The following is a 13,732-nucleotide window of genomic DNA, read 5'->3' on the forward strand; positions in this document are numbered from 1 at the left end:
CTTTTTTAGTATGTTGCCTACGTTTCTCTCCGTTAAAGGGGGATCTATTCAACCAGAGGACACCATGCCTACTATGGAGTGTTACGCCGTGTGAACCGCACTCTTAAACTTTATAAAGTTGAATTTTGGCAACTTAAACTATAAATGCCGGTATTTCGAGCTATATTTGATTATATTTTTTTGTGTCTACTACGTCACGTAACCTACCCTATTAAGGCCAAGTTATTTTATTCATAAAAATGATATGCAATTATAAATGTTCGGCTCACTGCACCTATAAGGTTTACTAAACCAAGTAGGCTAAATTGAAGTGATGAAGCTTTTTTTTCAGAAGCCGGGTGGTGCACGCAGTGACGCCTTAATTAAAATGTCGCTAATGGTACACGGTCATAAGTAAAAGACTGCTTTAAATAGGGCTACCATATTTTTAGCACCCAAAAGAGGACATTTTTGCCGGCAAGTAAAACGAAAGTAGAATTGTTACGTCTGAGTTTGATGATGTTTTACATTTCCTTAGTAGTTGCATGTAAAAGTTACAAAAACAGACACACAAAAAAATCAAATTTATAATTCAGATCAAAGAGATTATAACCACGAGGACAAACAGTGACGTAGCCCATTGTTCTACTTTCGACAGCGTTCCGCTCTAGTGCATAATAGTAAAACGTAAACAACTGGGCTTGACTTGTATGTTGGTGAGCTAAAATTTTGGAGCAACCGGCTTATATATATTAAGGTTCGACATTTCTTACAGGTTAAAAGTTATGTTTGAATTAGGTGTCAAACTTTCATTGCCGAGTTTCGTGTAAACACACTTAAAAATGCCTGTAGGGCATACAATATCAGTTGACCATAAGTACTATATAATATGGTTAACACACTCGTTGGCGCGCCAACGTCGTCCAGTTAATGACTGCGGAAGCGTACAACGCGTTGCTGTAGAGTAGACCAGTGGTTCCAAACCGGGGTGCCGGAGAGGAACTTACATTTTTTATTATTACGAGTGAGCCTTTTGGTACAACTTTTTGTGTTTGCTTATATAGTACAACAAACAAAATATTGCAATATTGTTTAAAGTTATTTTTATTGCCCCAGTTTCGTTTATTTTAGCATTACAGTAAAAAACTTAAAAGAAAATTAGAGTAGGGTTCTTGTAATATATTCAATTATTCTTTATTTTTGGTGTTAAGGAATATTAACATTACACATTTTGGTACTGGATAGGGTTCGGTGAACACAAACTTAGTGTGTAATATTGTTCATTGAAAAAGGAAAGCACCAGATTATGCAGCTTTGTAATCTGTTGAAATTAAATGTAATAATAACCTTTATTCTTTTACTACCAGTTATCCAATTAAGTTTAAACTGAATAAAGATATATATATTTAAGCTGTTTCAAGATGTCACCTATTTCTATACATGGGCTGTGATATTCATTCAACTACATCCTCCAGCAGTTAAGCTCCAAACTTTTGTTATCAGCTATTAGGGAGAAAAGAGATGAGAAGCACTCAAGGTAAAAAATAATTTTCGCAAACTTACATTGAAAATGACAAAAAATTACTATTTCAAACAGGGCTGCGGAGTCGGTTAAAAATAACCCGAGTCCGACTCCGGTTAAATGTGGCATTTCATTGAGTCCAGAGTCTGGCCCTGACTAAACAGCCTGTTTAACAATGGATATTCAGCTATACTTATAGGGGTGTCATATAATTCATTCACTCATAATACATGGTTGGAAAATATTCCACCACATGCTATATTCCACCTTTTCAATATTCAGTTGGCGATCATATTAGTTTACTGCGCATGTCAGACTTGGGAGTCGGGTAGTTTTACATGGTCTTACTCGAGTCCCGAGCCTGACTCCAGCAAAACAAACCGACTCTTCGAGGCAGACTCCACAGTCCTGAATTCAAACTTGTACAATATGCTACCTAGTTCTGTGTGGAATTTTTTATTTACTCTAAATTAAGCCACTATACTTTTACAGTATATAATTTATTTCCTGAAATTTATTCAGAATCAGTAATAACTCAACAACTCTTTTGACGACAAAGTAAAAAATTATAAATATTTTATTCATATTAAACAAAACGTTTACTATGTAATACACACTTGGAAATATAAATATAACAAATCAGTGCGAAGAGAGATAATTTAATAAAATTATAAAAAACATTTGTAATATATTGGTCAATAAATTGTGTTCTTACAGATGCTGTTGACCAGGTACTACACAAAAGAGTACAATACTGAAATGGCCTCTGGAATCTGGTGTCAATCAAGAACTTTATTCATTCCTTAAATTGATTGATTCCTGCCATGTTTAACCAAATAAATTTGAAATAAACATTATTTTGTTTTGCTTGCCTGAGTTTGCATATTAGGTATACCAAGAAGTAGGAAAATAATGACACTTTTAACAAGAATTGATTACTTAAGACAGGGTGGTCCAAAACCCAGGCCCGACATCATTGTTTGTGGCCCGCGAAGCACTGTTGAAATATTGTAATGCGTACAGGGTTTATTTTAAAGAAATATAAGGGACCAACAATCAGTGAGCATACTGCAATGGTTTGGTTAGGGTTACATTTTTGCGATTACACTATTAAATAAACCAGTTTACTATAACTTGGCAAAAAAAGCCTAATTTTTTGTTTGTGTTAGTCAGGTTTGAAAGTCGCAGTGCGTCCTATATGGAACTTTCTAAAATGGCTGTTTTGCAATGCAAGTTATATTTGTGTTCACTTATAAATGCAGTCTTTTTCGAAAGTAAGTGTTGTCAAATATGCAATTTTGCGTGTTTGCAGCGCACCATTCTGCCAGTCTGATTATTATCGCTCGATTTTATTTGTGCACAATTTGGTGATAGCAGAAAGTTTGTGCAGTTTATATATCTTTCGACAGTTACTTTTTGACAATGCTTTGTGCCGTCATCTGTAAACCCCTCCATGCTCCGACCTAACGAAAATCATTTATCCGCTCCTGGCCTGCATGTAGCCTGCTTTGTGGCCCGTAAAGAATATGTAAGAAATATTGTGCAACCTTGAACCACCCTGACTTAAGAAATCAAAATCAAAAGCCCAAAACAATTGCCAGTAGGAATTTGTGTAAAGCAGTGTCATATGTTATCCACAAGAGAATAAAGTTTCACATTAATGAATAGGCTTCTTGCAGCACAACAACTGGTAAAAGGGTGGAAAATTTTAAGGAATTTATTGTGTTTTACTCTTTAATCTGCTCATACTGTGACCAGAACTTTTTAAGTGGAGGTTCCCAATCAGTTTTCCAACCTGTATAATAGAAAAATAGTGTAACATACTAAAATAAAAAAAAATTTTAAATAAATAAATACTTAAAATATGCCAATAAGTCACAAACAAAACATTGGTAAAAGTACTCGGAAGTTTTGTATAACTAGACCAGGGTTTTCCAAACTGGGGGTTGCTCATGGAGTTAAATTTTATACAAAGTGCTAAATTTATAAAATTGTTATTTTTTTGTTTGGTATGTTAATGGCAAATTATGTAATGCACATTACTTCAATAAATACATGCCAAAGCAGACATAGCGAAATGTTATGTTTTAAAATGTTAAACCTAGTGGGTCAAAAAGTTTAATACAATAAAAGCAGTCACAGACTGAAAAGTTTGGGTAGCCCTAAACTTTACCCATGGACAGATGGCAGTTTAAAGTTTTGTTTATAAGGAAAATAAATACTCTATAATGGTTTGCATTACACTATGATCTCATTGTCACAATAATCTTACCAGAGATTTGTTGTATCTTTGAGGAATAGACTGATTATTTTTTTATTTTCCCAGTGTACTGCTGATATGTCTTTAAGCAATGTCCAACATAATCCCAGAATGGCTGAATCACAGTTATAGACGAATATGTGTGTTTTATTATAGTTTAACTAGTAAATACGAGCAAGTTCTATAAAAATAAACCAAGTGGAGAAGTTTAACATTATAATAACATACTCCAATACTGAGCAATCAAATATAATATAATTTGCAAAATTATTAACTGAATTCAGTGACATTTGGTAACTACTGATTTCAAATGTAACTACCTTTTTTAAATGTAACTACAAATGCTAATTGCTTGCTTCACTCGCACAAACAGCGCACCACCAATAATATTTGCTAGTTGAATATTACACACAGCAAACTGAGGTGCAAAAACTTTTTGTTTGAACGATGTTTTCAAAGAATTTGGTATTAATTTTCAGTTGATGGTATAAATTTCAATGTGTCTTAATTTGTAACACTGGAACAAGTATATATATAGAAGACTATTTAGAGTGGAGCGCAAGCTGCTACAAGAGCAGCAGTACAGCATAAATTTATTCTGCGCACTGAACACTGGCATACTAAAGAAAAATTACTGTATGGAAAGTATTCTTTAGGATAAGGATATATTTGCGTAAAGAACATTTCCTAAATGAACAACGGCTGTTACCATTTACCAAGCACAGCAAATTTTTTTATTTAAATTAAATTGGTATACAAAAAATATTACTCCAACTTACTTTATGTAAGAAAAGCTGGAATTACCACCAAGGGGCAGACAAAATTTGCACTTCAAAAAATTGTTAGCAAGCTGCATAGCACTACTGCGCCCCACCGCTAAATTTGGGATCTTAAACAGTAGTATAGAAATAGAAACATTTGTATTCCAATAGTAATGTAAGGCAGTGGTTCGCAAACTTTTTTGCGACGCCCTCAAAAAAGAATTTTGATTTGCGGCACACTTATCAAATTTGGAATTCTACAATTTTTACTAAAATTTATACACTAAAGCCAATTCATTTATGGGTTTGGTTTACCGAAAGTTTATTTTTCTGTAATAGGCTCTGTAGTGTACAGTGTACAATGCAATTTACCTATATCCTTTACATTAAGAAGCTAACAATTAACACCGCCATACAGTTAAGTTTAATGAGTTCGGCACCTTGAGATTAACAACAAACTAAGTGATATTAATTTAATTTATACGCCAACTCCTCACATAAATATTAACGTAGAAAGTAACGCAAAAAACGGTCAACAAATACCGCATACCGCAACGGGTTACGTTGTGGGTTTGAGTTTGGGTTGGTAGAGCATTATTATTAATATTAAAATAATGATGTGCCTTGCGTTATGCCGCATTTGTAGACCGTTTTTTGCGGTACTTTCTACGTACCAAATGGAAAGAGCCCTGAAATCAACGACATAGCTCAATCGCGTACATTTTAACAGTAACACGCCTTTCAAAAAAGTACAGTAGGGTCCTAAGAAAGTGTCACGCAACTTGTGATAACCTTGCCTGTCCTACCAAGTCAATTTTGTAAACAGAAAACGGTTTAAATTAGGACTAGGGGTCATTAAACAACAAATTACGCCAAAAGCGTACATTTTTATAACAGGCTTAAATGGGAAATTTTATATACTGTAAATTGAAATTATATACTGTACAACCGTCAAGATGGTCGAACTGATCCAACTAATAGTCTCTTTGTTTGCACCACTGTGGCTGCATCAGAGAAAACAGCGGTTGCTTTATTAATGGGCCTTTTTACATGTGAGGTTCTGTTGAAATTTTTGTGGTGCAATGGTTAAGAAGGTAGGGCTGGTAGGGCAATTGGTTGAAAACCTTTTTTAAACCAGCAATTCAGCATGTTTCATATGGCGTATTTTTTAGAAATAAATACAACGTCTTGCCTAAAAGTCTTGTTAAAAGTATAAGCAACTAATTCGAAATGGTGAAAAAGAGGACTTTTGGGCATTTTTGAGCGTCCTCGGAGGACCATTCACTTCCATTGAGAAAAGAGGACAAATCCCTCCCCAAAAAAATTGTTTTCCAATTTGTGTTTAATTGAAAAAGTTTCCCTGCCCCACCCCCTAAAAAAAATTGATAAATATTTTTGTCTTAATAATTTGTTTTGTAGTATTTATGAGCAGTAGTACAACAGTTTGGTAGCATTTATGAACAGTAGCAATCACAGCAGGGCCGGATTAACCAATAGGCTTATAAGGCTACTAGACGAAATACCCGGCGTTGCCCAGGTGAAATAGAATATTTACCGGTTATTCGTAAGGCCTTAGTAAAAGACATAAATAATGGAAACATGTTTTTTTAAATGTCATATCGGTTAACTATAGCGCACAACACTTGGCTAAGCATGCAATACATCTTTTCAGTAACGAAAACCTGTTACGTTTGTCAATTGAGAATAACTCCCAAACGTAAAACTTTAGGTTGCAGCAGCAACTGCTTAGACCTGCTTAATAGCGTTATATTTAAGCAAATACGTAATCCCGGTGCTAAACTGCGTCAAACGTGAGAAAAGTCCTCATTGAAAAAAAATGCTTACTTTTAACTACTGCAATTAACGCAATATTTCGCGAACTCTGATAAGTTTTGCGTGGGTAAAACACATCGCAAGAAGTCATTAGGCTTTGTCTTAGTTGGAAACAATTTTACTTTTTTACTAAGGAAAATATACTTACTTTTATTTTTTCATTTCCCGGCAGGTAATTGCGCTTGAAAAAAATTTTGCGCGGATACGTTAAACTTGGACTATCTTTTACTTAAACTCTGCCTAACACAAAAACTTCTAAATATACCTATATTAAATTAACTAACGCTGGGGATTATGATACATGCTTAAACACAATCTTGGTAAGTGATAAAATCACATTGTAACATGTTGTAAACCGCATTGAGTGTGACGTAACATTTCCAGTGTGACGTAACATTAGGCGAACATCTTGCCACACAGTTACATCTCACAAACTTTCTCTTTTATTATGTAGATAACCTTAGGCCCTGGAAAAATTCGACCCTCAATTTTTTCAGATTAAATTTTTGTAAGACTAAGTGATACAGATCCACACTGTAAATTGGAGTCCGATTTTGGGGTGGAAATTACAAACTCCAAGGGTGGAAATTTGTAGAAGCGTGGTTATTTCCACCTTTCAAGTGATGTTGAAAAAAATGGACAACCTTAGGGATGGAATTTACCATGCTTCGTGTTTTGTTTAAGCCAATCGAGCTGTGTAGAGGATGGTTATTTCCATCATTTTTATAATGCACTAAATTTAAAACCCTAAGGATGGAAATTACCATTTTTCAATTTTCCTTGCAGAAAATTATTCTCCAAGCATAACATATATATAATATAAATTGTTGCTTTCCTTTTTCTTAAGTTTTCTGATTTAGGCTACCTATTAAGCAAAAATAAAGTATATTTATATATCCGGGAATAAAGATGTGAAATAATTAAATATATTACATTAGTAAAGGTTGCTTCGACATTAACCAAATCTCATGGAAAAGTACTTCTCGTGCTTGCTATTTACGCGGTTTCCTGCGAAAGGCAACAATGGCTTCCCGCTGATTCAACTTCGCGACGACCATTACCCGCACCCGCTGTCATCGCAATTTATTATATTGCGCTTTTTTCATTTTCGAACGGCGCGCATTTTTTTAAATTCCAGACGCCCGATTGGCCGATATGCGGATGACATCACAATTAAGTTTAAACATTTTCTCGTCTAGAGCTTGTTTTATATGTTTGCCTTCATCGCTAAAGATTAGGCTTGCTATCAAATATATGTTTAGGATAGTAGGCTAACTGTATTTGTAATTATATTGATAGGTTTATATAAAAATAAAAAATTAAATTTATTGAATAAAATTACTTTTAGCGTGCACTAAATTTGTATCTAACCCAGGAAACAAGGTTATTACATCTGCGGAAAAGTCTTAGGGCACATCTAAAATATTTATACAATATGAGCATAAAATCCTGATTGAACACCTGGAAATCTGAAAAAACACTAAAGATATCGGAGAAAAGTGCCAATAAATGCGAACTCACCTGTTGGGTTTAAAGCTTATAGATGTTAAAGATTTTCTAATTAGGATGGCTGCTCATCAAAATTTGCAGGTAAATAGTAATTAAGTTGGTTGAATAGCATAATATATGAAGTGCATGATTTTTATTTATTATTTTAGATGTTGGGCTCTTAATGTTTTGCTTTATACGTACAACAAAAACTTAATTCTTAAAAAAAAAAAGATTAATTCTTAATATTAAGTTGTTTGTTAATAAAAATGTTTAACCTCATTATGTTATGTCGCATGGATATTTAAGCAGTTCCATATCTTTAGGTTCATCTTTGACCTTATGTTGGAATTTTTGCAGCTTTAAAAGTTATCCATTTTTAAAAAGTTTAAAAGTTACCCCTTTTCCCAACTGCTTTACATTTTCTTTATTTTATAAGAAATCTTTAAACCAGGGGTTTCCAACCTGTGGGCCATGGCCCCTAGGGGTCCATGAGGCTTTTTCAAGGGGGGCATGAATATTGAATTTATTGTCTACTCCACTACAACATTATGTACTTCACTACAAAAAAATAAATTTAATTAACTCTTTAAGCTGCAAGAAGACAACCCGATTAGGCTTTGAGAAAGATAGTTTGACCATATTTTGGGCTAAACTAAGCAATTCATACCCTAAGCTTAATGAAATGGTCATGCCGTGGCTGTTGCCTTTCCTATCAACCTATCGTTGTGAATGTGGGTTTTCAACAATGGTTACTTCTGAAGACAAAGCAGCGCAGTGCTAATTACATTTAATTGTGATTAAGAGTGTAACGTTTTTTTGTTTTTTTAGTTTCATCAAGCATCAGTTTTGCCTCTGCACCTTTGACTTCCATTAAGAGCCTTCTATCACCAACGTATGTTTTTAAACCTTCATTTATTCTTTGTCAATTTGGTTAACTACAACTACATTTATCTTAAAAGCATGTAATTTTCATTTTTAACTCATTAAACTCTTTAAAAAAGGAGTGCAGTCACAGTTTTTTAAACACCTTAAAACTACTGCAAATTATCCTGTTATATGGATATGCGATACAACCACTGGCACTTTGGGGACCACTGGCATTAAATAGTAATCATGTGTTTTAATTTTTGTTTAGTAGTTTCAAGGCTGTGTTAAGTATTTAGTAACCATTCTCAGATTAATTTTCGTAAACAAAACCGTAAAGTTTGACCTATTGGGGCAGTTTAAAATTAATTTTATTAGCTGGTTAACAACCACCTATATATTAATGTAAATTAGTAGACTAAGATTCCCTTTGTTCACTATTTTAATAAATTGTGTTTGAATGTTTTTCAGAGTACACCACTGATACCAGTGATGACACATGTCCGTGTCCACACCCATAGTACTTCAGTTTGCAAGCCAAGGTGTTGGCTCTGCACATTGCACAACCAAGGTTATAATGCTATCCTTGTATAATGCTTATTTGTTGTTTGGTATCAGTTTCCTTTGCCGGAGTTTTAACATTTAGAAAAAACAAAGATTTGACTGTAAAAACATATAAGTATATACAATACATACATGTTTCTGTTTATTTCTTGCCGTATGTTACGTTTACCTTTTACCATTCACCTCTGATACCAAGCTATTTATTGTGACCGTACCTGAAATTGTTGTTAGTTTTTCGTACTTTACTCTTTAGACTTTTTCGTTCAATAAACATCACATCGGTATTATATGCGTGGTAATGTCAAACAGGGATAATGGCCGAAACCGATTGACAAAGATAGATAAATTTGTAAGATGGAAAATTCCATGCGTAGTACTATCAAAAAAGGAGGTTTGCCCAACCCATCCCTAAAGTTTGAAAGCATATAGGATGGAAAATTCCATGCCTGAAATTCCCATCCATGGGGTTGCTAATTACCATGTTGGGATGGAATTTTCCATGTTCGAGTGGACCACCCCAAAGCTCAACAATTTCCACCCCTAGGCTTGGATTTCAATTTACAGTGCAGTACCAGTACAGTATACAGTTTTTGCTTAAAAACGAATGAAGTTGATTTAACATGTGCCTTGTGTGTGAGTAGATCAATAAATCGTTTTATTTGTGCTGCAAACGAGTTAAAAATTATCTTCGTTCTGAGCTATCCACTTCTAAGGGAAACACACAATGAACCCTAAAAAGCAACAATTCCTAAAGTTTGGGGTTATTGGTGGGTAATGGGTTGGGTTAGAAAATGGGTAGGGGTTAAAATTATTAGTAGAGTTAGTGATGTACGTTGGCGTTGGGTTTGAGGTTAGGTAAAGTGTTGTTTAGGCCTGATTCTGGCCATTTAGGCGTTATTCTAACCGGGTTTTGGACTTATTTCAAGTAAGATCAGGGGTGGGCAATTATTTTTTACCGCGGGCCGCTTTAGAAACTTAAAATAGGTTCGTCTGGCATATATTTATTCAACCAACGTTTCGGCTTATTATACGGCAAGCCTTCGTCAGGGACTGACACACGTAGCCAACAGGACGCAAAATAAAATGACACTAGTGCCCCCCTGACGAAGGCTTGCCCTATAGTAAGCCGAAACGTTGGTTGAAGAAATATATGCCAGACGAACCTATTTTAAATATACTATGCCTGGTAGCAACAGCGTATTTATTAAATGTTGTGGCGGCCGTGTGAAAAATAGGATATCAAATACACGCAATACGACGTCAAACTGTGACGCTATAAAACAAATAAGCTAGCGAACTTGTCATTATGTTTGGAGTTGTGCGAAAATATGCAAATAAAGTGGAATTTAAAGAAATAGCGACAAGACGTCGCGCGAGGCGCGAAAAATTTGAACCTTATTTTAATTTTTTAATGCAATTTTAATTCATATTGAGAGGTGGGCGTGACGCATAGAGAACAGTTAAACAACGTCGCACATTGCTTGACATATTCGCGATTATTAAGTTGTTGGTAAAAGTTAAGTGTAAAATACGTAAAAATTTCGCACAAAAAAATTACAATGTTTTTTTGCTTTTTGAGGCTTTAAGTTACCTATATTGCAATAAAGGCGGTATAAATCGGGAGAAACATACAGCATGGCTTTAATTAAAGTAGGTTGACAAAATTTGAATCGTTATTTAGAAAACAATCGGTATTTTTTTCATATTTTAAAGACGAAATACATTTGACCGAAGCGCAAAAAATATATAAATATTAGGCTGAGTTTGTTAAATTTTCGTTGAAAAGAGTCCCAAAAAATCTCGCGAAACATACGAGAAAGACAGAAGAAATTCGCGCGAAGCCCCAAAACAATCTCCATTTTACTATTTATTTAAAACAGGCTAACCGCGGGCCGGATTAAATTGCTTGGCTGGATCTGGCCCGCGGGACGAATGTTGCCCAGGTCTGAATTCGACGGGCTATGACTATTAGGTATTAGTTCTAATTTGGTCTTATTAGAAGTGTGTTTTATTCCTACGTTGATGTTGTTCTTATTTCGGTCTTATGGCTGTAGTCCCCTCGCAAGATAGATATATTGTTAAAGGTTTGAATGTCGATGACATCATTCATAAGGTTGGTTCAAACTAGACGCGTGGCGTTTTAGCGTGAAACGCTTAAAGAAAACGCTTTCGGTTGGGCAAGTTAAAATATTTCAACTTTGACGCTTTCGGTTAGGAGCGATGAAAAAAGTGTGAACTTGAGCGATAGTGTGTCATGCGCCAGACGCTAACGCTAGGAGCAAAACGCGTTTAGTGTGAACCAACCCTATACGTATGCTAGCTGTGATGCTAGAAAAATGCAGTTTTAAATATAGGCTACATTGTAATAGGGTAGATGTGGGATCAGTGGATCAGACTCGGGAGATTTTTCCCTCTTTCTATTTAAAATGGACATTTTAAATTTTGGCTGTGGTATAGAGAAGGGGTCCGTAAATACTTTTTTGGCGCGACCCAAAATAACTAGTACCAGGGTCTCGCGACCCAATTACTTCGAATTATTTTAATAAAAAAGCTTTGCTAAAAAAACACTGTAATTTATTGTGTTTCTCTTCATTAAGACAGATCTATATGTTATGCGTTTTTAAAGAGAAAGGGTTCTGTAACACAACTGAAAAGAAGCCTTGAGTTTTACTACTTTTGATGTCTCATTCGGATGACAAATATGATTTAGCAACCAATATGGGTGGCAGGCTTGCAGCCCCACGAATTCCCCGCCATAACCCCTTCAACCCGCGTCCGCTATTGTGCTTTCTTGGTGCAATAATTACTGGCAAAGTGTGTAATGATTTTTTGGCGCGAATCTCTAAAAATGCCCGACGTCTCATCGCAATCGTTTTAGGGAACTCAACATTATAAGGCTCGCATCTAAGGATTTTTCAGAGGACAATGTAAATTTTAAGACAGAGGTCGACAACCTTTACCAAGTCGCGGACCAGACCAAACTCAGCAAGTTCTCGGCGGGCCGTATTAAATTTCACAATTTTTTTATAAAAACATGTGGCCTTTAAGCACTTTAATATAATAACTCTTAATCAGGGACTAACCCAAATGTTTGATGCAGTGAAAATGAGTCTAGATACACTACAACAAGGAAACAATTACGGGCGTAGCGCGAAAAAATGTTTAAATTGGTAAACCTTTAAATTTACAATGAGACGTGACGCATTTTTCACACACGAAATAAAATACGAACATACTTCTTATGCTATTTTTGTGAATGTTTGTCATTAAATAATACATCAGCGAATTAATTTGGAAAAAATTGATTTTAGAGAGTTTCATGCTACGAAAAATTTCCTAATTATAGTTGTCATGCGCACGTCACCTTTGGTCTGAGAAGACTACATCAAAACGCCAATGTAATTCAAAGTCAAATTTAATACGCGCGGGAAAAAATTTTGTGCAATTTCGTATAGTTAAAACAGTTAAAAATATGAGCATGCTGGCCTTGTGTACAGTTTGTGAAAGAGTTTGCGGGTAGGACGATTTTCACTGGAGGGCCGGATCCGGCCTGCGGGCCGAAGGTTGCCGACCTCTGTTTTAAGACACGATGTAACGAAGAGAACAACGTGCTTACGACGCTTTGGTTGCAGAAACGGGATAAAAAAATGAAAGAGAGTTTTTTAAAAACATATACCAAGAAGTAAACCCAGATTGCGGTAAGCAGATCAGTTTGGAGTGGTAATGGCCAAAATAGTGTTGGATTGCAAGCGCTCTTTGCCATCACCTGGATCGAACGAACATTCACGACCTTTTACGGGGCTTAGTGTATATAGTTCGGGTGACAATTTTAGTCGCGCTCAAAGTAAGGCGGCTCTCTTGTATACAATTCAGTGAATGGGAACAAATTTCTAATGGGAACAGTTTGAAACTTAAAATATAGGCCTCTATTATTAAGGCTTTCGCGACCCAAACTGAATGGTCCCGCGACCCAAATTGGGGGCGCGACCCCGTATTTGCGGACCCCTGGTATAGAGATGCAACGCCACCATTGTCTACGATTTTCGAACAAGACGGAAATCTGTGGAAGATTTGAGACAAAAAAATAATTTTTGAGGCAAAAAAGTAAAATTCTGTCATCTAATAGAATTTGTATTTAGTTCTAAAATCTAGAACAAAGTGCTTATGGAATGTGGTTTAATTGGAAAAATTCTAACTGCATTTTAGTAGGGTGATGGCAAATAGTACACCAGAAAAGCTGGTCTAAGTTTCAACTCGGGCTTTACAACCCGGTGGGGACAAGTGGTTTACTAAATCAGCAATAATGTTCGCCTACCGAGTAAACAAATCACAGAGATAAGCAAATTTCTAAACATGTTCTATACGAGATCTCTAAACTTTAAAGTTGGTGGCAGCCTTCAATATATTAACGACCACCATGCAATCATTAACTCGATAATGATGACGTCATGATGACGT

Source organism: Ascidiella aspersa, chromosome 6, assembly GCF_963924565.1.
Source record: "Ascidiella aspersa chromosome 6, kaAscAspe10.2, whole genome shotgun sequence".
Classification (NCBI taxonomy): Eukaryota; Metazoa; Chordata; class Ascidiacea; order Phlebobranchia; family Ascidiidae; genus Ascidiella; species Ascidiella aspersa.